Genomic DNA, 25,496 nt, shown 5'->3' with positions numbered 1-25,496 from the left:
CATTTACATATGGTGTGTCTTTCAACTTGTAATAGTTTAGGAGGAGTTCTCATCTAACCATTCAGAAATAATATTCAGACTCTTATTGGGGCTGTTCTGATGGGTAGCATATGTTTGAAAGTCTAACAGAAATGGATTAAAAAAAGCACACCATAAATGTACATATTGGGTTCACTAGGTTATCTCACTGTAGTCTGAAAATAAAACTTACACTTTCATGTGGATGCGCCCCTTCCCTGTGCACGATATGCATAATATAAAATGTTTTGGATGCATGATGTTTTCTCTAGTATGTCCAGACCCTATGTCTGGTATTGTTCTCCACTAGTGAACTGTCATATCAAGACATTTAAAGTCGAGTTGGTTGAAAATTTTCTGACAGAAACGGCTGATTTGACAAAATCAAAAAACTTTGGTGGGAATCTATCAATTTTTGTCAAATTCTGATGGGAAAATATCAGAACTTGTAGTTTCAATAAGGTCAGGATGTTTTGATTACTGTATAAAATAATAATAACGATGTTCCAATCTGACTGAAATGACATGCTTTGGAATACTTCGTTTTGTGAAAAATTCCAAGATTTCTACCTTCTTTGACAGGGTAACTAGTTATTGGATAGGGTCAATGTGATGGACATGATATACCTGGACTTCAGCAAGGCTTTTGTTACAGTCCCACATGACATTCTGGTAAGTAAGCTGGAGAAATGCAGGCTTGGCGGAACTACCATTATGTGGATACAGAATTGGTTAAACAACCACAAACAAAGAGTATCTATTAATAGAATGAAGTCAAATTGGAAGGAGTTCTCAAGTGGGGTTCCATAGGGATCTGTTCTGGGTCCAGTGTTTAACAGCTTTATTAATGACCTGGATATAGGAATAGAGAGAATAATAGTCAGATTTGCAGATAACACAAATCTTGTGGGGAGGGGTTGGTTGCCAGCACTTTGGAGGTTAGAGCTAAAATTCAAAGGGATCTTGATAAATTGGAGAACTGGGCTATAGACAACAAAAAGAAACTCAACAAAGACAAATGTAAGGTGCTACGCTTAGGGAAGAAATACCAAATGCACAAAAACAGAAAGGGGGAAAACTGGCTTGACGGCAGCACTGTTGAGAAGGATTTGGGAGTTTTGGTGGATCACAACCTCAATATCAGTCAACAATGCAATGCTGTTGCAAAAAAGCAAATGAAATTTTAGGTTGCATTAATGGAGGCATAGCATGAGAATCATGGGAGGTGATAGTACTGCTTTACTCGATGCTGGTTAGGCCTCAGCTGGAGTACTGTGTCCAGTTTTGGTCATCGCTGTATAAAAAGGATGGAGAGAAATTTGAAAGAATCCAGAGGTGAGCGACAAAGATGATCAAAGGGATGGAACCCAACCCATATGAGCAACGGCTAAAGGAACTGGGTATGTTTAGTTTGGAAAAGAGGAGATTAAGGAAGGACATGATAGCTGTCTTCAAATACTTGAAACCCTGTCATAAAAAAGACAAGGTAAAGTTGTTCTCTCTTGTCACAGAGGACAGGGCAGGAAATTAAGCCCTGGGTTCAAACTACAGCATTGCAGATTTAGATTAAATCTCTGGAAAAGCTTCCTAACTGTAAGAATAGTAGGACAATGGAACAGACTGCTTGGGGAGGTTGTGGAAGCTCCTTCACTGGAGGTTTCCAAAAGGAGGCTGGATAGCCATCTGTCTTGGATGGTTTAGATACATCAAATCCTATATCCTGGCAGGGGGTTAGACTAGATGCAGGGCCGGCTCCAGGCACCAGCTTATCAAGCAGGTGCTTGGGGCGGCCACTCTGGAGCGGGGCGGCACTTTCAAGTATTCGGCGGCAATTCGGCGGCGGGTCCCTCACTCCCGCTTGGAGCAAAGGACCTCCCACTGAATTGCCGCAGATCGTGATCGCTGCTTTTTTTTTTTTTTTTTTTTGGCTGCTTGGGGCAGCAAAACCCCTGGAGCCGGCCCTGACTAGATGACCCTGGTGGTCCCACCTAATCGTATGGTTCTGCGATTCTAAATTGTTCCAATAGCTGTTTACCTCTCACTGTAAAAAGAAAAAAAAAATAGTACACCATATTTCCAGTCTGAATTTGTCTAGTTTAAATTTCCAGCTTTTTTATCTTATGATACCTTTCTCTGCTAGACATAAGAACCCATTATCAAATATTTGTACCCCATGTAGATACTTACAGACTGTGACCAAGTTATCCCTTAGCCTTCTCTTTGTTAAGCTAAACAGATAGATTCAAGGAGCTCAATCATTATAAGGCATGTTTTCTAATCCTTTAATTATTCTTGTGGTTCTTCTCTGAACCCTTGCCAATTTATTAACATCCTTCTTGAATTGTGATCAACAGACGTGTACACGTTATTCTGGCAGCAGTTGCATTAGTGCCAAATACAGACGTAAAAGAACCTCTCTACTACTCAACATTTCCCTGTTTATGCATCCCAGGATTGTATTAGCTCTTTTTGCCACAGTGTCACCAAATGCACCACGACCCTCAAATCTTTTTCAGAGTCACTGCTTCCCAGGATTGAATCTCACGTCCCAAAATTATGACCTGCAATCTTTGTTCCTAGATGTATACATTTACATTTAGCTGTATTAAAACACACATTGTTTGCTTGCACCGAGTTTACCAAGCCATCCAGATTGCTCTGTGTTAGTAATGTCTTCTTCATTATTTACTGTTCCCCCAATTTCTGTGTCATTGACAAAATTTATCAGTGATGATTTTAGGTTTTCTTCTCAGTCATTGACTAAAAAAATATTAAATGGCTTTGGGCTAAGAACCAATCCCTGCAGGGCCCTGCTAGAAACACACCTTGCTCAATGATGATTACCGATTTACAGTTACGTTTAGAGACCTGTAAATTAGCCAGCTTTTAATCCATCAAGTGTGTGCCATTAATTTTATATCATTCCAGTTTTTTAATCAAAATGATGTGCAGTATCAAGTCAAATGCCTTATGTCAACAGTATGATCTTTATGAAACAAACATGTAATCTCATCAAAAAAAGTTTGATAGGATCTATTTTCCATAAATTCATGTTGATTGGCATTAATTATATTTTCCTCTTAATTGAATCCCATGTTGTCTGGTACATTTTCTTGCCTGGGATTTAAGTCAGACTAACAGGCCTATGATTACCAAGGTCATCTGGTTATCCTTTTTAAACATTGGTACAAGATTAGCTTTTCTCCAGTCTTCTGAAACTTCCCCAGTGTCCCATGACTTATTGAAAATCAACATTAATGGTCCACTAAGTTTCTCATTCAACTCTTTTAAAACTCTTGGATGAAAGTTATCTGGACCTGCTGATTTAAAAACATCTAATGGGTTTGCCAGGTTTGTTTTTTAAAGACCACTTTCTTCAGCTCTTGAAGCTAGCAGTAAATGGATTGGTCGTGCTGTGACTTTCCTTGCTGGTCCAAGCTGATGCTCTGAGAATGATGTGACTCTCACATATAAAATATATACACACACACACTATTTTTTTACAGATCATCTTAGCCATTTATAGAGCTCGATGTCACATTTTCTCAAAAAACCTGTGCTCTTTGCTTTGCAAACCAGAGGGTGGCCATGAGGCTACTTGGTGGGCTAGATAAAAGTTTCTGGCCTCACCACAGATGCCAGCTTCCTCCAGGTCCTGGGGGTGCTCAACCCCCCTGCTCCACCCTAGGTTCTGCCCTCACCCCACCCTTTCCCCCAAGTCCCCACCCCCACCCCGCCTCTTCCTGCCCAGTTCTGTCCCCTCCCCCAAGTATGCTCCATCCCTGCTCCACCCCTCACTCCCCCCATCTGTCCCAGCACCTCCTGCATGCTGCGGAACAGCTGGTCGTGGTAGGTGCTTGGAAGGAGGGGGAGGAGTTGATTGGCGAGGCCACTGGCAGGCAGGAGGCACTGGGGGAGGAGGGGAAGTTTGGCTGCCGGTGCATGCAAAGCACCCACTAAGTTTTTTCCATGGATGCACCAGCCCTGGAGCACCTATGGAATCGGCGCCTATGGCCTCACCTAATTCTGTTTTTCAGGCATCTTTTTATTTCTCAGTCTGATTAATTCTCAAATAGGTTTTGGTTTAAAGACCTTTAACATATATTTAGTGGTATTTGGTTACAAGGTTCTGCTTTCAACATCTCCCTAGGTCAATGGCTTCTTACTAATAGCTTTCCAGTCTTACAGTTATTCATTGCTATTTCACTGCTGGGTTGTGAAACCAGTTTCCTTTGATATATTTCTAATCCTCACTTAATCCTGTACAGCACAAGCCAGAGTCTGTGATCTCTGTCAAGATGAGTGTAGCTGCCAACCTGTTGTGTTGAACCTGAGAGCCCCTGTTGTGCATTGTGCTATAATTTTATTCGAGTTTACAATACCCTCTGTTAATCCTGCAGTTTAAATCTTTGAGGAAGAGAAGGAACAAATGGAATATGCTCTTCTATTTCTCAACAATGGCTAATTATCTTACCATTCAGCAGATCGATCTTTCTTTATCACCTTTATGGATTCAATTTGTCCTACAGTGCCAGCAGCGCATTCTTATAAAGTATAATAGCCTCATGGATGTGGTCCAGACAGCTGACTTCAAATCAGTTTATGGCAGGTCTGCATTCGAACCTTTGAATAATGTATCTTTGTAGTTTAAAATGACCCTTTCATTTCTATAATCTTTCTTGGATTTACTGCAAGAAAATGTTTTCTAAAATGAGCCAGCCTTTCATCATGTTTCCTTTAATCTTCTATATGATTCCAAATAATACGTTGGTACTGCTTTATTACTGTCTAATGTCCACACAAATGTTTCATTGACAGTCCTTCTTAAATACAATGGTGACCCATCACTTACTCTTTTTCTTACATTGGTAGCTTATTGGTGTAGAGTTGATATGTTCCTATGTGTTTGTACAGCACTTAGCACAACAGTATTTTGATCCTGATTGGGTTGTTTGCGTGTTACAGTACTGCAACCTCTTTCCATGAGATAATGGCATATCTAGTGATAATCAGAGTCCTATGTAGAATTCCCCAATTTTTTTAAAAAAAATTGCTCTACAATTTGTGGCCCAAAATCTAAGTGTTATTTTTAAATGAAAGTCTGTAGCTCTTACATTTGCTTTTAAAGTTACCGTCCCAGGTCTGGGATGTATGCATATATGTAAAATACACATATGCAGCACAAAATTTACACTTGCTTTGTATACTGCAAAGCAAACTCCACATCTAACTGGCTGTCTAATATCACCCCTAAGCCTTTCTGCATTACTCCTCTTCAAGTTGCATTTTCCTGTAAAGTGACTGAATTTTATATTTCATTACCTGGCATGTCTCTACACTGTCTCTTTCTAAGTTGTCTGGGTTTTTTTAGGTTCTTTTATTTATTTTTTTGGGTCTATGTTTCAGATCTCTTTAAGTCCCCTTATTTTTTCTCAATGCAATATGCAGCATCTCCCAATTTATTCTTGGGTTGAAGTAGGTAAGGAAGACTACCACCCCAGTAGCAGCTCCTGGAACTGTTGTACTTCAGGCAGGCAGAAGATCTCCTGGAGCATTGGGGGAATACATAGAGCCCTGCAAATCTGCGGGTATCTGCTTTATATCTGTGGACCATTTCTGCGGATAGCAGCACGGATGTGGATACAAATTTTGTACCTGCGCAGGTAAGAGCTGGGTGGGCAGCTATGAGGAACCGCGGCAGGGACACTGAGTGGGGAGGCTGGGGGCAGGGACACTGGGCAGGGGGGAGGGAGACAAGGGCACTGGGCTGGGGGCTTGGGGCCGGGATATGGGCCAGGGGCTGCTCGGGATATGGGCCAGGGGCTGCTCAGGTGGAGAGTCTGCCGGGGCTCCGCCCAGCTGCCCGCCCAGCTCTCCCCAACCCGGTTCTGGCCAGGGAGGGGGGCGCCTGAGAGTTGCAGCCCGTCCACGGTAAGAGCCGGGCGGGTAGCCGTGGTGGACCCTCCACCTGCCCTGGGCAGGGGTCCTGAGCAGCCCCCAGGAAGCTCCACAGGTCTCCTCCCTCCCCTCAGCCAGGCCAGCATGGAGCAGAGCCGGGGGGAGCTGTAGCGGACCTTCTACCTGCCCACAGTGAGATCAGCCCCAGTCTCCCTGCCCGGCCAAGGATGGGTGGAGGGTCCGCCACTCCGTGCAGGTTCCCCCGACAGCTGCCCATGTTGGTCTCCCTGACCAGGGTCCAGCAGGGAGGATGCCTCGGAGCCTCAGCTTGACCCCCAGTGTAGAGCCCTGCAAATCCTGTATATCTGCAGCTATCCACATCCGTGGATGCGGATATCCGCAGATAATTTTTGCAGGTTGTGGATCGGATGTGGATACACATTTGTGTATCCACGCAGGACTCTCGGAATACAGGCTGGATGGCTCCTGCGACACCCTTAGAAATAGCTTTCCTCTCTCTCCCCAGAACAAGCCCAGTTCTGCTGTCCAATGCAGAGGGTGGGTGGGACTATGGTTTCATGGTTGCACTGGTGGATAGCACATTATGGGGGCAGCATGGAGGTTCTGCTTCTTGCACCCTTCCTTCCCTATATTCAAGAACCAGCTGCAGTGTGGCTGGAAAGCTGGAAGGTTCTATATTTTTGGTAGCTTTTCTCTCTCTCTCTCTCTCTCTCTCTCTCTCTCTCTCTCACTTATTACAGTGTAGAAATACCTGAGAAAAATGTTGGGTAATAAAAGGCTCTTTAATCTAGGGGAGAAAGGACTAACAAAAAGTGGAAGCCAGACAAATTCAAATTAGAAATAAGGAAAAAACAATGTAAGCAGTGAAGATGATTAACTGTTGTAACAAACTACCCAGGCAAGTAGTGGTTTCTCCATTTCTTGATGTCTTCAGATGAAGATTGGGTGCCTTTCTGTAAAATATGTTTTAGTCAAACACAAGTAACTGAGCTTAATACTGGGGTAATTGGGTGAAGTTTATGGCCTGTGTTATACAGGAGGTCAGACTAAGTGATCTAATGGTCTCTTCTGGCCTTAAAATATATGAATATGGGGAAGAGCTGAAACGTGTCACCTGTTCTCTTTGTTGGTGATGTGACAATTTTGGTTGCTGAAGTGTCTTTCTGGACAGACATTGGGCCTTTCCTGTTCCATGTCACTTGTAAACGTAGATTGGATAAAAGCAGCATTTTGTTTGGTTGAGAGCATTCCAAACCAAGGTAATTATACAATAATTCAATGTAATTTTATTTAGTATAACTTCATTAGTGGTGTTTCTCCTTCAAAACCTTTTAAAACTTTGCTAGATTCTCCACGAGTTTCAACAAGATAAGAACTACGTTTGGCTTTAAAAAGAACACTACACAGTCAGAGTAACAAGCAACACTCCACTAATTTCAAAAGGCTACACAGAAATGAGTGGCTGCTGCAGTGTAACAATGCTGTAAAGTGTGGCTGTATGCTGAAAGGCAAGTATGTAAGAATGGCAGCACCTTGCTCAATCTACGTCTATTCAGAACTATGTCTGCTTACTTTAGTGACAAAAACTCCTCATAATGCTGCAGAGCACAATACAGCTTATAGTAGAAGGCGCTAATTCTGTTTCTTCTGTTGCATCTTCCTTAGACTTGTTAACTAAAAGGGAGATTTTCAAAGGCACAAAGTGTGGTTAAATACCCAACTCGTATTTAATTTGTCTCTGTAACTGAAATTTAGGGGGAGGAGATTTTCATATTACAGAGCCAAATTCTGCCCTGATTTGCATCACTGACCCCACTGAAGACAATTAGATGTGTTGTACAACTTAATCATAATCTACACAATTGCACAAGTGTAATGGAGGACAGGATTGGAGGTGTAGAATCTGTTGCTGGTGACAGTGCATAAGCAGGAAAAGCCTGACTCGGACTCAAGATTGAGTCTGCTGCAGTTTTGGGGCGAGGGAGGGGAGATTTACTGGTAAACTGAGCACATTTGATCCAGAATTATGGAGACGATACGTGTGGGACCTCACAATGCCATTTTTACAGCGTCACTTTTCAGAGAACAGAAGAACTTTAAAGAAATGGGGTTAGGCAGGGAACTCAGGCCAAGTTCAAACTGAGCTGAAAGTGCTATGGAATGGCAGAGAATCTGTAAAAGGGGAAAGTCCAGGGGAAGATGAACCAAAAATAGACCACTTATATTTGTTTGCCCTTCCTATTTACCATTTCACCCAAAGGGGAAATGGTTTGAGGCAGGACTTAATACAGATCTCATGAGAGAGATTTGAGGCATGATGAGCTCTGTTTATCAATGTGCCATAGGATATTTAAGTTCTAGATATCAAAGTATATCATTTTAAAGATACTACTTAAAAAGAGCATTTATATATCGCTCCTTTTATCTTGAAGAATCATGAAGCATTTTCCTTTGACAGTCTGCCCTGAACCAATGCTTCAGATCCAAACAATCCTGGATTTTGTGGCAGCCTGAATCTGAATTTCACAGCTGGCACCCTATGTAGGGGTTATAGTGGGTGGCAAGCAGGACACTTTCTTTAATTTTTTGTGTAGTGCCATGAGTATGCTAGAAGGCTTGGAGACAGCTGTCAAGATGAAATCCTTGCTCCTGAAAGTGTGTGTCTGCACTAGGAAAATTTGGAATTGGTTCTGCAGCGGCACTGGTGTACAGGATACAGACATTCTTACCACCATATAAACTAACCTTACTTAGAAGCAATCAAAATAGATAGCATGCCAGCAAAGAAAGGGTGTGAGTTGGAGTGAGGACAGTGATTGAGTAGAAAAGTTGAACATTCATTTTGGTAGTCCCACAAATTTGATTGAAGTTTTTTTTTTCCAGTGATAGATTACATGTTTTATAATCCACTGATTTACCATGAATAGGGAGGAGTTATTTAGGGAAGTACATAGGGTTATAAGTATCAGTAATGAGATAAAACTGAGAGGGACAATTTACGCTGAATATCAAGAAAAACTTCCTGACAGTGAAACTTAGGTTGTGTTAGGATTGGATGATCTAATATGTCTTTACCATGTATTAGATTTGACAACACTGGATCTTTGTAATGAGCTGACCCAAAAGTCTGTAGGAACAGCTATGAAATGTGGATCTGGATTGAGCTCATCCTTTATATTCAATCATGCACATACATATAAAAAAAACATTGCTTGGAGAATCAACAACATGAAATATTTGTACTGAAACTATTCTAATGACCTAGTTTGACTTGTTTGACTTCTGTGTCACCCCAGTGCATGCAATGCCATGTTATTAAATTAAAGCAGCTGTTGTGTAAGTGCAATAACACACTCCCTCGCATGTTTGTCAGTGAACAGTCACCGCTCAGATGTAATGAAAGTACTTAATGAAGCCTCATTTCTCAGTACATCTAAGTGATGTGAATATTGACAGATGAGTGCACACCCTGCATTCATTATTGTTTCCTAAGGCACAGTTCAGTGACTTTTAAACCATAATGAGGAGAGGACCCTTCTTTTATTAGTCTCTTCTCTTGGAACCTGAGAACTGAGTTATGCTGGAGAAATACACTAGCTGATAAAACAAATGGTCCTTTCAGACATGTGAAGTAGTTGAAGAGAACAGAGCAGCAGGGTTCCCAACTAAAACAAAAATAATTGTAACAGAAAATAAATGAGAACCCCCACACCTGAGGGATTTAATTGCTTGCAAAGGCATAGTGAAGATATTAACTAAACAAATCAAGATGGTGCAATGTCCCTTTTATTAAATGAAGTAAACCTTGACAAATATAGAATGATTAAATTGATTGCTTTTATTCCAGAGGAGTGAACCATTTCTCTCCAGCAGAGCACTGTGTTTTAGAGCTGCTTGGAAGAAGTTCTTTGTGATTTATTTTGTGGGTTTTAAACTAAGGTTGATCTTGTACATCACAACAACAAAAACACACCTAATTGGCAAAATAATAAAAAACAGGGTTTTTAAGTCATTATTAATGATAATCACTCTTGTTTCTCAATAGCGCTAGCTCCTAAAGATAAAGTAAGACAACCGCTAAGGAAATACACCACTTGCAATGAGTGATGCAATTGAGTATTGAGATCTTTCTTCCTTTGGGTAATGAAATAACAGTGAATTTCCGTCCTAAAAGGAAAGTAGACCTGAAAAAATGAGCAAGAATCTATTTGGATCCAGGAGATGAAAACAAGGACTTTATCAGGGATTCAGTACTCTCCCTTAGCATCTCTTGATGGACCACTGGATTTTGGCAGCTGTGTAGCCTTTCATACTCCCAATTGATAGCAATACCTGCAAAAACCTCTATACTAATGATAAAATGTGCTCAAAACTAATCACTGCGTTTTAAAAGGTTACGATTCCCAAACTCACTATCTGGCGTCAGTTTGCTGTAGAAGTTTAACTGAGGCATTCTTTCAACTGTAAATCTGAGTTTAAAATTTGTGCTTAACAAATAATAAGAACATAATGTAAGAACAGTCATACTGGGTCAGACCAGTGGTCCATCTAGCCCAGTACCCTGTCTTCTAACAGTGGCCAGTGCCAGATGCTTCAGACAGAATGAACAGAACAGGGCAAGTATTGAGTGATCCATCCCCTGTCATCCAATCCTAGTTTTTTGCAGTCGGAAGTTTTAGAGACACCTGGAGCATGGGGATGCGTCCCTGACCATTTTGGCTAATAGCCATCGATGGATGTATCCTCCATAAACTTATCTAATTCTTTTTTGAACCCAGTTATACTTTTACAATAACAACTTACTACACAAATCCAGAGTATACACAAAAAAGTCCTGGAATTTGAGAGCTATTATATGGAATTACTATACTTCAGTTGTGATGTATTTTAACTTGAAAGAACATTGCATTATATCAATATGTGCAAAGAAAAGATTGAGAACTATTTTTATTTCTCAGCAGTTTGCTGATCAATAACAGTTCATAGGATTTAACAAGTAATCTTTAAAAAAGCCAAGAAATGAAAAAAAAATTTCAACAACAAAATGTCAATTATACAGTCACATAAAGAAAGTAATATTGAATTAAATAAGCGTGGGTAGAGAAACTGATATAGTAATTTCAGAGAAAACTCTCCCTACCAAAAAGGTCTATGTGGATTCAGAAGTGTCTTTGAATGTTACACAGATATTTGTCAAGTACACATTCATGTCAAGGCAACAGCTATTGATAGCGGATAATTAGTCCAAGCTTAGCTGAATCAGTCCACACAAATGCCAAAGAAATGGGACAGGAGGTCTGCTGAAGTTGTTTCCTTAGCTGATATCAGAAGCTAGATTGGAAACTGAAGAAACAGTTACCTACTGTAAGTGGTTCTTTCGGATGTGAGACAGATGTGTATTCCACTTAGGTGTGTGCACGCCCAGTGCACTGGAGCCAGAGAAATTTGCCTACCAATACCCATAAAGGGGTGACACTCGCGCCTCGTGGCTGTAGCTCCTCCCCTGGCTCCATGAAGCAAAGCCACCCTGACCCTCCCTCAGTTCCTTCACGCCAAATGCTCAGAAAACAAGACTCCAGTGTAGAGGGGGTGAAGGGTGGGTTGTGGAATACGTTTCTGCATTACATCTTGAAGAACTACAGTTACAGTAAGTAAGTGTTTCTTCTTCTTTGAGTACATGCAGATGTGTATTTCACTTAGTGACTCACAAGCAGCACTTTTCCCAGGAAGCAGAGCTCAGAGTTTACCTAAGCAAGCACTGCAGGACCGCTCTACCAAACCTGCATCCACACTGGAAGATGCGGTTATGAAATAATGGTTTATGAATGAATATATCAATGACCACGTAACAGCCCTGCAAATGTCCAGTATGGAAAGGTCACCCAGAACACAATGGATGTTGCTTGCACCCTCGTAGAATGAGCTTCATCTCTAGATCTGCCCCTCAGTAACCAGTCATCCAGGTAGGGGAATATGCACCATAACAAAAACCGTGCATTTGCTAAAAACCCAGAGGGGCAGAAGAGAGGCTGAATGGAAGCACTGTGTGCTGAAAGTGGCTCTCTGTAACGACAAATCTAAAGAACTTTCTGTGGCTTGGCAAAATTGCCACATGAAAATAGGCGTTTTGAAGGTCTAGAATAGCAAACCAGTCATTAAGACCATAAGAATGGCCAATACTGGGTCAGACCAAAGGTCCATCTAGCCCAGTATCCTGTCTTCCGACAGCAGCCAATGACAGGTGCCCCAGAGGGAATGAACAGAGCAAGTAATCACCAAGTGATCATGCCCTTGTTGCCCATTGCCAGCTTCTGGCAAATGGAGGCTAGGGACACCACCCCTGCCCATCTTGGCTAATAGCCATTGGTGGACCCTTATCCTCCATGAATTTATCTAGCTCTTGTTTGAGTTCTGTTATAGTCTTGGCCTTCACCACATCCTCTGGCAAGAATTCCACAGATTGACTGTGCATTTTGTGAACAAATACTTCCTTTTGTTTGTTTGCTATATCCATTGGATCCCCCTTGTCCACATGCTGCCTATTAATTTCATTTGGTGACTCCTAGTTCTTGTGTTATGAGAAGGAGTAAATAACACTTCCTTATTTACTTTCTCCATACCAGTCATGATTTTATAGACCTCTGTCATATCCCCCTTTTAGTCATCTCTTTTCCAAGCTGAAAAGTCCTAGTCTTATTAATTTCTTCTCACATGGAAGATGTTCCATACCCCCTAATAATTTTTGTTGCCCTTTTCTTTACCTTTTCCAATTCCAATATATCTTTTTTGAGACGGGGCAACCACATCTACACGCAGTATTCAAGATGTGGGCATACCATGGATTTATATAGAGGCAATATGATATTTTCTGTCTTTATCTATCCCTTTCATAATGATTCCCAACATTCTGTTTGCTTTTTTGACTGCCACTGCACATTGAGTGGCTGTTTTCAGAGAACTATCCACAATGACTCCAAGATCTCTTTCTTGAATGGTAACAGCTAATTTAGACCCCATCATTTTATATGTATAGTTGGGATTATGTTTTCCAATGTGCATTACTTTGCATTTATCAACATTGAATTTCATCTGCCATGTTGTTGTCCAGTCACCCAGTTTTGTGAGATCCCTTTGTAACTCTTCACAGTCTGCTTTGGACTTAACTATCTTGAGTAGTTTTGTATCATCTGCAAATGTTGCCACCTTACTGTTTACCCCTTTTTCCAGATATTTATAAATATGTTGAATAGTATTGGTCCCAGAACAGACCCCTAAATGTCACCACTATTTACCTCTCTCCATTCTGAAAACTGACGATTAATTCCAAACCTTTGTTGCCTGTCTTTAACCAGTTACCAGTCCATAAGAGGACCTTCTCTCTTATCCCAGGACAGCTTACTTTGCTTAAGAGCCTTTAGTGAGGGGCCTTGTCAAAGGCTTTCTAAAAATCTAAGTATACTGCATCCCAGGGGTAGGCAACCTATGGCACGTGTGCCAAAGGCGGCATGTGAGCTGATTTTCAGTGGCATTCATGCTGCCCAGGTCCTGGCCACTGGTCCGGGGGGCTCTGCATTTTAATTAAATTTTAAGTGAAGCATCTTAAACATCTAAAAAACCTTATTTACTTTACATACAGCAATAATTTAGTTATATATTATAGACATAGAAAGAGACCTTCTAAAAATGTTAATGTATTACTGGCATGCGAAACCTTAAATAAGAGTGAATAAATGAAGACTCAGCACACCACTTCTGAAAGGTTGTCGACCCCTGCTATATCCATTGGATCCCCCTTGTACACATGCTGCTTGTTCTTCTCAAAGAATTCTAGTAGATTGGTGAGGCATGATTTCACTTTACAGAAACCATGTTAACTCCTCCCCAACAAATCATGTTAATCTATGTGTCTGACAGTTCTTTTCTTTTCTATAGTTTCAACCAATTTCTGAGACAATGAAGGGAGAGAGTGACCATTCAGAACCTTGCGTACCTGATATATTTGTTAAGGCAGTGAAGGTTGAAGATGATTCTAACACCTCCCTTGGATTTGGGTACCAGAAAGTACCAGGATTGGTAGCCAAGACCCCAATGTTCCTATGGAACCTCTTCCACTGTTCCCAAAGCCAGCAGAGAGCAGACCTGCTCAAGGCGCAGTAACTCATGAGAGGGGTCTCTGAAGGGGATGGGGAAGGAGGAGGTGTGAAGAGAGGCACTGTATGGCATAACTTGATTGGTGGTGGTTAGGACCCATCTGTCAGTAGGGATCGAGCCCCAAGCATTGTAAAAGCAGGCCAGCCTGTCCCCAAAGAGGGGAGATGGGGAGGGGGGACCAAAGTGCTCTGGAACAGCAAGTCAAAATGGGCGCTTGGAGAGCACTGTGGGAGAGTGTGTGGACTGGCTGAATCCTGAGCCTGATTGCTTTCTTCTGTGGGATCTATTCCTCTTTCTACTGTTGTTTGCATTGCTGTTGAATGCTGTAGTGGCATGTCCACCCCCAAGGACTAGAGCATAGCCCTGGAGTCTTTGAAGGAGTGCAGCATCTTGTCAGTTTTGTACAAAACCAGCCTCTGGCCATTGAAGGGCAAATCATCAATGGCTTGCTGGACATCAAGTGCAATATCTGAATTCTGTAGCCAGGAAGCTATTCTCATGGTGATCAGAGAGGCCATCACCCTGGCCTAGGTGTCCACGACATCTAGTGTCGACTGGAAGGATGTCTTAGCCACCAAGCAGCCCTCAGTGACAAATGCCTGAAATTCCTTGTGTGAAGCCTCAGGCAGCTGGTCTGAAAGCTTTGACATAGCTGTCCAGTTAACAAAATTGTACGTGGATAGCAAGGCTTGCTGGTTAGCAATCTGCATCCGTAAGGAAGAGGAGGTGTAAATCTTGTTGCCCATGAAATCCAGTTGTTTAAGATTCCTGTCTTTGAGGGTGGACTTAAACCTGCCCTGTCAGGCTCTGTCATTCACCGCAATTACAACTAGGGAATTTGGAGGCAGATGGGAGTAAAACCCCTCAAATCCCTGCACAGAAACAAAATAATGCTTTTCCATATGCTTCACCACTGGCGGTACTGAAGCAAGCATGCTCCAGAGGGTGTTAGCCAGTCCAAGGAGTACATCATTGATAGAGAGGGTGACTGTCCCAAGGACAGATGGCTGCAGGATATCCACTAATTTGTGGATGTTCTCTTGCAAGAGCTCTGCTTGGATACTGAGGGAAGCAGCTACATGCCACAAAAGATCTTGGTATGCCTTAAAATCCTCTAGTACTGAAGGGAAGGATGAGCTGGGCACCACAGAATTGTCCAGAGATGAAGACAAGGTTCTTAACTGAGCCAAAGCCGTATCCTGATCCAGGCTGATAGGATGACTCTGGAGGCTCTGTGGTCCTAAACACTTCTGTATTTACACCCTACACACTATTTTAGTAATCTTTGTACAAAATATGCCTTCTGACCTAATCTGAAAACTAATTCACTGATCATTAATATTCTGTGTAATGTATGTACACAATGTGTATTAAGAGTAATAGATATATGCTGGAATGATGACTGAAGTGTGTTTTAAACCAGGCATGTCAGGAAGAGTTGGTAAACAGATCTGCCCTAAACAAAGGCCTGTGTATTAGCTTCTCTGACAAGCCTGGTCTTCAGGCAGAGACAGTGAAGGTCCATTTTTAGATATTAGGTAAACAATGCTCTCAAGCTAACAAGGGGGAGAGGAGACAACATAGCATGTACACCCAGCAGGAGAGAGATGCTAGGTCTGGGTTTAACTTTTCACAAAATACATTGCAAAGGTTTATTAGTCTATAAAGACGGAGGGCCTGAACCTCAAGTGACAAGCAAATTAATTAGCTGATTGTATACAATATTACTATATTATAAAAGGGTATGGAAGGAGGTTATTTATGAAAGTCTAGTACACACTGGTGATATTGTGAATTGTATGTATTAACATTATGTAAGGAATTTTGGATATCCATTGATATTATGCTTTACACTCTGTGACCAAACAAAGGGAGAAACAGGCTGTCCCCCAGACAGGAGGAAAGGCAGCTATCTACCTCTCTCCAGAGAAATTAAGCAAGGTGTGACCAAAAAGAATGGAAGCTCCATTTACATAGAAGTTAGTAATGGAATGGGAAGACTAAAGGAAAGGAAAAACATCATGAAGTCATTCTGCCATTTCAGACAAGATCATTGGACTTTGGAAGATATAAGAAAGGACAGAAGCCATCTTTGACACCCATCACTAGACAGACACAAGAGGCAAGAGCTCTTGCAAGCTGAGAAAGATGAGTCCTTCAACCAAAAGGCAGGTGTTGAAGTCCCTGGGAACTGAATGTAGGTGAGAAACCTGTTTAGGCACAGATCTTTCACCTAGGAAGACAAGGAAAGCCAGTATCTTGTATTTCTGTGGAAGGTCTTGATCTAGGGGAAAGTCAGCCATTGCTGGGAAGAAGAATGACTGGTGAGAGAAACCATCTTGGACAAAGCCTGTATATCTTGCTAGATAAAGTTTTAGGTGTTTAGATTTTTCCCTCCACTTATTTGCTTGTAACCCTTTCTAACTTTATTTCTTTTGCTTGGGATCTGTGTTTAAAGGGAGTGGTGTATTTATCCCAGTTAGTTTAATAAGCTGTGATGTGTTATGTCTCTTTAAAGGAATTTCTGAAGGCTTTATAAGCCCTCCATTGGAATTTGCCCATTCTGTGGACAGAATACCAAATGGCAATGACAAATCAGCCCCCATGGTTGCTTTTTAGAAGCTTCATAATTATTGTGAAAGGAGGAGATGTGAGTGTTAAAATGAACAAGAACATTGGTTGATTACAGCTAAATGTGGCCCAAGCCTATCAAAATAATGAGCCCTCCCAAATAGCTTAGCTGTTTGCTCCCCCTGCAAACTCTCCTTCCCAGTACTCCAAGATCAATGGATTTTTGTTTTCCTCCTACTCCTACTTCTCTGTTAAGTCAGGCAGCTGCCCATCAGCAATTAGCTGTGCCATGCAAGTGTCAAGACAGTTTCAAAATCTACCATATTTTTTGCCTGGTTGCAACACTTGTGAAGTAATGACTCTATATAACATTCTAAATCTAAATGTTCTACATCCTCTTCCGGTCTTTAGAAAGGCTGAATTACTGAGGGCTTCCTGTAATAAAAAAAAAAGAAAAAAAGGAAAGCAATGATTTTGCTTTGTGCTACTCTCTAGCAGTCAAAGTAGATCAAATAACTGTACTATGCAAACAAGTGTGGGATGCATTACTCATCTGTTATTCACAGTTCATGCATTCTGTGGGTTAGCTTTCTCCTTGGATTTAATGAAGGAATAAAAAACTTGATCCTGCACTCCAAGATGCTGGCATACTGTTAAAGTCAGCTTCTAAGAACAGAACACAGTGCTAAATCTATATTAAAATTCATTTTTTTCTATCAGGCTAACATGTATAACAGTAGGGGACAAAGACACACACAGGGATGATTAAGGCCACTAAAATATTTCCCCTAAAATGAAATATTCCTTCCAATAAGTGGAATAAAAAAGTGTTTGAGCATTAAAGCTGAATCATTCTTATAACCCTTTGCATTTGCCTGCAGTGTATCAGGGATTCCAACTTGCATAGAATGAATGGCCAAAGCCTGCTTTCAAAATTAGTAACTCTAGCACTGTATATTGGTCCTGTATCTATACCGCTCTTTCTGGGATTGCATCAATGTGAAATGTGTTTGCTTTCACATATTTACATGACTGGATGGGAAGAAAGAGCCTCATTACTTAGAGTTTAATTATTTTAAGGGGAAAAAAGTTTCATTTGAATACTGTAGGGAATGCTTCTGCCTGCTTATTTTACCCCCTCTCCATACTATCCCTCAAGATCTCCCTTTCCATTTCACTCTTACCTTTTAGCTCCCTAACCTGCTTTGCCCTCCCCCAACCCCTTCTTGTCATGGTTGGGAGGAACAGATATTATTTCAAATAGGGCTGTTGATTAATCAGTTAACTCACGTGATTAATTTTTTTTAATCACAATTTTTTGGAGTTAATCACACACACAGACGATTAATCAGTTTTAATTGCACTATTAAACAATAGAATACCAACTGAAATGTATTACATGTTTTGGATTTTTTCTACATTTTCAAATATATGGTATTCTGTGTTTGTAATTGAAATAAAAGTGTATATTATTTTTTATTACAAATATTTGCATTGTAAAAATGATAAACAAAAGAAATAGTATTTTTCAATTCACCTCCTATAAGTACTGTAGTGCAATCTCTTTGTTGTGAAAGTGCAACTTGCAAATGTAGATTTTTTTTGTTACATAACTGCACTCAAAAACAAAACAATATAAAACTTCAGAGTGTACAAGTCCACTCAGTCCTACTTCTTGTTCAGCCAATCACTAAGACAAACAAGTTTGTTTACATTTACAGGAGATAATGCTGCCATCTTATTTACAATGTCACCAGAAAGTGAGAACAGGCCTTTGTATGGGACTTCTGTAGCTAGCATTGCAAGGTATTTACGTGCCATGTATGCTAAACATTCATATGATGCTTCATGCTTCGGCCACCATTCCAGAGGACATACTTCCATGCTGATGACACCTTTTAAATAAATAATGCATTAATTAAATTTGTGACTGAACTACTTAGGGGGAGAATTGTATCCCCTGTATAAGTATGTCCCCTGCTCTGTTTTACCCACATTCTGCCATATATTTCATGTTATAGCAGTCTCAGATGATGACCCAGCACATGTTGTTCATTTTAAGAACACTTTCACTGCTGATTTCACAAAATGCAAAGAAGGTACCAATGTGAGATTTCTAAAGATAGCCACAACACTCAACCTGAGGTTTAAGAGTCTGAAGTGCCTTCCAAAATCTGAGAGGGACGAGGCGTGGTGCATGCTTTCAGAAGTCTTAAAAGAGCAACACTCTGCTGCAGAAACTACAGAACCTGAACCACCAAAAAAGAAAATCAACCTTCTGCTGATGGCATCTGACTCAGATAATGAAAATGAACATGTGTCAGTCCGCATTGCTTTAGATTGTTATCGAGCAGAACCCGTCATCAGCATGGAGGCATGTCCTCTGGAATGGTTGAAGCATGAAGGGACATATGAATCTTTAATGCATCTGGCATGTAAATATCTTGCAGTGCTGGCTACAACAGTGCCATGCGAATGCCTGTTCTCACTTTCAGGTGACATTGTAAACAAGAGGCAGGCAGCATTATCTCCTGCAAATGTAAACAAACTTGCTTGTCTGAGGGATTGGTTGAACAAGAAGTAGGACTGAGTGGACTTGCGGGCTCCAAAATTTTACATTGTTTTACTTTTGAATGCAATTTTTTGGTACACAATTCTTCATTTGTAAGTTCAACTTTCATGATAAAGAGTAGTTGTATTAGGTGAATTGAAAAATACTATTTTTTTGGTTTTTTTATAGTGCAAATACTTGTAATAAAAATAAATGTAAAGTGAGCACTGTACACTTTGTATTCTGTATTGTAATTGAAATCAAGATATTTGACAAGATAGAAAACATCCAAAATATTTAAATAAATGGTATTCTGTTATTGCTTAACAGTGTAATTAATCACTTTAATCACATGATTAACCATGATTCCTTTTTTAAATCGCTTGACAGCCCTAATTTCAAACCACAGGCTTGATTCCCCTCTTGCTTACACTGGTGTAAGACGTGTAACTCCATGATTTCAATGGAGCGACTCCTGATTCTGATCTCCCACCAGTACCTATGTTTTTAGAGCTAGGTTTTGACCAGAGGCATTGTCCTGAGTAAAGGGTGTTATGTAAGATGCTCTGCTCCAGCAGGAGTGCTAGGAAGCATTGTGACTCAGACACCTCTCACAGTTCCTCCCCCCCCAACTCATTTCCATGTGTACAGCCTCCCAATAACTTCTGTATTAAGTGTTCTCACTTTCAGCCCTGCAAACTCAGCTTAGGCTCTGAAAATCAGGATGGGTTCTTTCCTCTTCACACACAATCACCAATGAATAAGATGCTTCAGGCCAAATCCTGCCCTCATTAACATCTGTACAATCCCACTTAGTGTGTAGTATGTTACCCAGATGAAACTAACTATGCTCCTGGGTAGAACTGGGTTTGCAACGAGCACTAAATTGACATGTCTGATGGAGATGCATGAGGAGAAATAGACTCTAGATCCCTCTCCCATAGTTGTATTGGCTCTTCTGCATTAAGAAGAGCAAAACCTTATTTTTGTCATGAAAGTGAGCAGCTATAGAGCAGATCTGCTGAGTTCGAAAGTGCCACCTTTTTCCAGTCACATTTTACAGTATGACTGTACTATACACTGCTTATACAATTGCAGTTTGTCTAAAATAATTGGATTTTTTATAGAATAAGCATTAATTTGGGGAGCAGATTTTAAAAAAAATTAGCAATGGCCTAAACTTCATTTAGAACTTGGTATTCCCAAATATTGGTATACATTATCAATACAATATTTGTCAACTAACCAATAGGTAGCACTGCCAAGACTGAAAGTTAAGCAAACTAATATGCAAACTTAATTCTCAGACCTGCTGGGACTTACCTAGTATATAATTGACTATTCTAAACCTGAATTTTGATTTATAAAACATTGCCAGCATTAAATTCTGAAGGTTTTAGGTTATAGATCCTCTTTGGAAAAAAACAAGAAAAGTAGGTCAGGGAGCATGACTGTAACCAGACAAGCTGTTTCTGAGAGTGGGGCTTCGCTACTGGAGCCATTGAAAGTTTAGTCCTCTGGTGGCTGCTGAGTGCACGAAAGCCTTTTGTAAGGCTATAGTGAAGAGAGCTTTGTTTAATGTGGTTTGATAATCTGCTTGAAGTATTGCATATGTGGCACAAAAATATGAAACAATTTCACAAATTGAATTATGAAACATGCCAAGTGCCGTAAACACGCATAGTCATATTCTAGGGTCCACTTTTCTTACTGACATTAATGACACTTATTAAATTCAGTTGGAATAGGGACATCAAGCCATAATAACTTGGTTTAAATGAGATGGCACAACAGACTTTTTCACAAAGTACTGTGGGCTTGTTTTTCTATAAAATTACAATGAAGAATAAGTCTTATTGGCTGGTAGATCCTTTAACTTTAGATATTTCCTGATATAAAAGATGATGGGGTTGGTTCTGCTCTCATACTAGTTTAAGGCCCCGATTTCAGGAAAACATGTTATTCATGATGTGACTTAAGCACTTATTTAAGTCCCATTGATGTCAGTGGGACTGAAGCACGTGTCTGAGAATTTCCGGAATTGAGGCCTGCGTCAGGAGTAACTCCAATGAAATCAATGTAGTTAGACCAATGTAAAACTAACACGAGTTCAGAGCTGTTGTATTCCTAGGATATGTGCTTTATCCAGCCTTCTGATAAATCCTTGCTAACCCTACAGTGGGAAGTACGGTTGATTCTTAATGGAAAACAGGATTATTTCATAGGGCCAGATTCTGCCACCAATACTGTCACTAATATCTCAGCCTGCAAGTAGTATCCTTGAAATCAGTGGAAATGTTTGAGGAGTAAGTTACTTTTTAACACGAGTAAAGGGAGCTTAATCTAGATAGTAGGGATCTAAGTGAAATGTAATCATTTATGCAAGCTATTTTTATTTAAGAGAGAATACATTTATAGAAAGAATGGCATATTCCCCAGTCTTGGTAAGACTGTAGGCCATGAGAGAGGAAAAGCATGAGAGGAAACAAAGGTGGTGAAAAAAGAATGCGCGGGGTGGTGGTGGTGATGGTGATGTATTGGAATAAAACTGTGGACTTCATTTGTCCTCCTGCAAATTATCCTTCTCTCCCCCAAAATCTTATCCCTTTTGACAACAGCATTTCTTACTGTAGAGTTTCTAAGACAGTACATTATTTGGAGTAGGGACCATTATTCTTGTTTGTGTAGTATCTAGCACAATGGGGTCCTGGTTGTCAGGGCCCATAGTGGGGGCTGTATGACCTAGTGGTCAGAGCCAGAAATAGTGTAGGAATCATAGACAGAGGGTCAGTTTGGAGTCAGTGGTCATGCCAGTGGTTAAACCAGAGTCAGAAGTCATGCCGAGGGTCGGAGCTGGTGTCAGCACCTGAAGGTCAGGATAAGGAAGCAGCAACCCAGGGACAACGAACAAGGTGCAGGCAAGAAGGCAGCAAGTAGTTGCTCAGACAAGGAGTGACACAGGAATAGGAAGTTTTACGCCAGGTGGTATCTAATTAAGAATCCGCTGCTAGTCATTTGACTTTAATCAGCGGATGTAGTCTTTGGTGGTGGGGTGTTTAACTGCAGTTCCCTCATCTGCCCTTGCAGTGTGGTGGTGTGGAGGGTAAGGCTCTCACTTGGCAACCCCATGGGCCTGGATTTCAGACCCGAGGGCACCTGACACTGATCCATTCCTGGGACTCCTAGGTGCCACTGTAATACAAATATAGAAACAATAGTAAACCAGAATGCAGTGCTGGAATTTTCTTATGAGAGACAGTACTGTCAGTGTTAAGTGAAAGAACAGATTTTGGATTTGTCTCTTCGGTAATTTTGTCAATATGATTTTTAAATTGCATGTACATTTTATCATCACATCCCCTTGTTATTAAAGATAAGACGAAAATGGAATGGCTCATTTATGAGCATAAATTTGATCTTGTTGGTATTACTGAAACCTGGTGGGGATGATTCACATGTTTGGAATGTCAAAATCAATGGTTATAACCTGTTTAGGAAGGATCGAGTGGGCAAATGGGGAGGAGGAGTGGCACTCCATGTCAAAAGTGGCATTACCTATTTCTGAGTCACAGATAACTTGGAAGAAAATGATTCTGAATGCTTATGGATCAAAGCACAAGATGGGGTACTAGTTGGTATGTGATACAGACTACCAACTCACTCTAGGGAACACAATGACTGGCTCCTTATCCACCTATCTATAATGTGTAGGGGGGGGGGAAGCTGTGTGATCATGGGGCTCTTAAATTTGAATGACAGATGCTGGAGGGCTCATGCTGCTAGTACTAAAACATCCTTAGTATTTCTAAATATTATAGATAACAATTTCCTAACTCAAAAAACAATTGTTGCATACATTACAGGAGAATTCTATATTAGACCTTGTCTTGACAGACAAAGAAGAACCTCTCACAGAAATAAGACTTAATGGTAGTTCAGTTACAAGTGATCATGATTTGATCTCATTTATAATGTGCAAACAGCATAAAGTCCAGCATGATAATACATATATACACACTTGGTGCTTTAGTAGGGTCAATTTCACAAAGCTGAAAACAATTACGATAAAAAACAAATCAGCTGGGAGGAAGAATGTAATACAAAAAGTGAATGATAACTGGGAATTGTTTGAGAACCAGGTAGCTTAAAAAAATAACATATGTATAACAAATGGAAGAAGGAGATAGTTGATAGTAATAAATATAAATCAGAAATTAGGAACTGAAGAAAATTGATAGGGGAAGCACAGGAACCCAAGAAGAAATCTATTGCCAACAGAGTTAAGGACAATCAGAAGGAGGTGTTTTTTTAAAGTATATTAGTAACAAAAAGAATCCTAACAATGGTATTGATCCATTACTAGATGGAAATGCCAGAATTATCAATAATAATGCAGAAAAGGCAGAAGTGTTTAATAAATACTTCTGTTCCTGTTTTGGGAGAAAAAAGATGTAGTAGTAATATACAATAACATTATTTCCATTCCACTAGTATCCAGGAGGAGTTAAACAACAGCTACTAAAGTTAGGCATTTATAAATCAGCAAGTCCAGATATCTTGCATCCAAGAGTTTTAAAAGAGTTGGGTAAGGAGCATGATGGATTGTTAATGTTGATTTTTCAGTAAGTCTTGGAGCACTGGGAAGTTCCAGAAGACTGGAAGAAAGCTAATGTTGTGCTGATATTTAAAAAGGGTAAATGGGATAACCCAGGCCCTGTTAGTATGACAGTAATGCCAGGCAAGATAATTGAGTGGCTTATACTGGACCCAATTGACAGGGTTAAAGGAGGGTAATATAATTAATGCCAGTCAACATAGTTTTATGGAAAATAGATCTCATCAAACTAACTTGATAACTTTTCTGATGAGATTACAAGGGCAGGTCTACACTATGGCGTTAAGGCGATCTAAGTTACACAACTCCAGCTATGTGAATAATGTAGCGGGAGTCGCTGTAACTTAGGTTGACTTACTGCGGTGTGTACACTGCGCTGGGCTGACAGGAGTAACTCTCTTGTCCACTTACATTATGCTTCTCATTCTGGTGGAGTACCGGAGTCGACTGGAGAACGCTCTGTGGTCGATTGATTGCTGTAGCGTCGATCCAGGGTAAGTGTAGACATACCCCAAGTTTGGTTGATAAAAGTAATACTGGTGAGGTAATAGACTTCTGTAAGGCATTTGATTTGGTACTGCATGACATTTTGATTAAAAAAATAGAAAGATTTAAAATTAACTTGGCACACAATAAATGGATTAAGAGCTGGCTAACTGATAGATCTCAAAATGTAATTGTAAGTGAAGAATCATTAAGTGGGTATTTCTCTAATGGGGGCCCTGCAGAGATTGATTCTTGGCCCTGTGCTATTTATCATTTTTATTTATGACCTGGAAGAAAACATAAAATCATCACCAGTAAAGTTTGCAGATGACACACAAATTGGGGGATTGGTAAATAATGAAGACAGCAGGTTACAAATACAGATCAATCTGGCTGGTTTGGTAAGATGGGCAGAAGTAGTTTTAATATAGCCAAATATAAATGTATATATCTACAAACTAAGAATGTAGGCCATACTTTCAGGATGGAGGACTCTATCCTGGGAAACAGTGACTCTGAAAGAGATTTGGAGGTCACAGTAAATAATTAGCTGAACAGGAGCTCACTATGCAACACTGGCAAAAAGAGCTACTGTGACCTTTGGATGCATAAACGGGGAAATCTCAAGTAGTAGTAGAAAGATTATTTTACTTGGCACTGGTATGATTGTTGCTGGAATACTGTGTCCAGTTCTGCCCACAATTCAAGAAGGATGTTGATAAATTGGAGAGGGTTCAGAGAAGAGCCACATGAGTAGTTGAAGGAGTAGAAGATGTGCTTTATAGTGACCTTAACAATAAGGTTAAGGGATAACTTGATCACTGCCTGTAAGTACCTACATGGGGAACAAATATTTGATTATGGGCACTTCAGTCTAGCAGAGAAAGGTATAACATGATCCAGTGACTGGAAGCTGAAACTAGACAAATTCAGAATGGTAATAAGTTGTACATTTTTAATAGTGAGAGTAATTGACCATGGGAACAATTTACCAAGGGTTGTGGTGGATTCTCCATCACTGGCAATGTTTAAATCAATATTCTAAAATGTATGCTCTAGGAATTATTTTGGGAAAGTTCTATGGCCTGTGTTATACAGAAGGTCAGACTAGCTGATCATAGCGGTCCCTCCTAGCCTTGGAATCTATGAATCTATGTGTTTAATAAATACAGGACCATTTCCTGG

General features: G+C 40.4%; 1 protein-coding gene across 1 annotated transcript in view; it reads left to right on the top strand.

Annotated features, from left to right (window-relative positions):
- Positions 1-25,496, top strand: part of GPR158 (G protein-coupled receptor 158) — a 317,370-nt gene that overhangs the window by 43,503 nt on the left and 248,371 nt on the right. The gene's annotated exons all lie outside the window — the stretch shown is intronic.

The sequence above is a fragment of the Mauremys reevesii genome, linkage group 2 (genome assembly GCF_016161935.1).
Source record: "Mauremys reevesii isolate NIE-2019 linkage group 2, ASM1616193v1, whole genome shotgun sequence".
In the NCBI taxonomy this organism is placed as follows: domain Eukaryota; kingdom Metazoa; phylum Chordata; order Testudines; family Geoemydidae; genus Mauremys; species Mauremys reevesii.
This window is presented reverse-complemented; position numbering and strand designations above follow the sequence as displayed.